Source organism: Grammomys surdaster, unplaced genomic scaffold, assembly GCF_004785775.1.
Source record: "Grammomys surdaster isolate TR1022 unplaced genomic scaffold, NIH_TR_1.0 125098, whole genome shotgun sequence".
NCBI classification, from domain to species: Eukaryota; Metazoa; Chordata; class Mammalia; order Rodentia; family Muridae; genus Grammomys; species Grammomys surdaster.
In genome coordinates this window covers 299,868-300,731 of record NW_021620001.1, presented here as the reverse complement: position 1 = coordinate 300,731, position 864 = coordinate 299,868, and the positions used below count along the sequence as shown (strand labels likewise).

General features: G+C 50.2%; 1 protein-coding gene across 6 annotated transcripts in view; it reads right to left on the bottom strand.

Annotated features, from left to right (window-relative positions):
• Window positions 1-864, bottom strand: part of Traf1 (TNF receptor associated factor 1) — a 19,553-nt gene that overhangs the window by 2,579 nt on the left and 16,110 nt on the right. The gene's annotated exons all lie outside the window — the stretch shown is intronic.

Genomic DNA, 864 nt, shown 5'->3' with positions numbered 1-864 from the left:
TTTTTTTTTTTTTTTTTTTTTTGGTTTTTCGAGACAGGGTTTCTCTGCATAGTCCTGGCTGTCCTGGAACTCACTCTGTAGACCAGGCTGGCCTCGAACTCAGAAATCCGCCTGTCTCTGCCTCCCAAGTGCTGGGATTAAAGGCGTGCGCCACCACCGCCCGGCTGGGCATTGTTTTATGTCCTGGAACAGAATTAGGGTTAAGGCCCAGGCGTCCCAAATCTTGGCATTGAGTTTTCTCTGTTGCCCCAAAGTTGGGCCCTTCCTGGAGGGTGGTGTGAGAAGGAGACTTCTTGCTTCTGCTAACAAGCCTTGGGAATGACCCCAAGAGGAACATCATCCCCAGTGACCAAGCATGGGGCCCCATGGGGGCTCTTTCCCTGGTAGCACATCCTTGGGCAGAGCTCTGCACATCTCTCAGCAGTCCCTGCTGGGAGCCCCACCTCCTTGTCTTCAGTTTATGTCTCTGTAAAATGAGGCTGTGAGGACAAGCACTTGGCAAGGCTCTCAAATGTCACATCCAGGAAAGGCCTGGTCCTGGCAGATGGTATGGCTTAAATAGACCCAGAGCTGTGTGTAAATATTTTATGTATGTCATCTATATGTACACACACACACACACACACACACACCACACACACACACACACACACACTCACATACTCACACACACACTCACACACACTCTCACACACACACTCACATACTCACTCACACACAACACACTCACTCACACTCACACACACACTCACTCTCTCTCACACACACACACTCACTCACACACACTCACACACACTCACTCTCACACACACACTCACTCACACACACTCTCTCTCACACACACTCACACTCTCTCACACACAC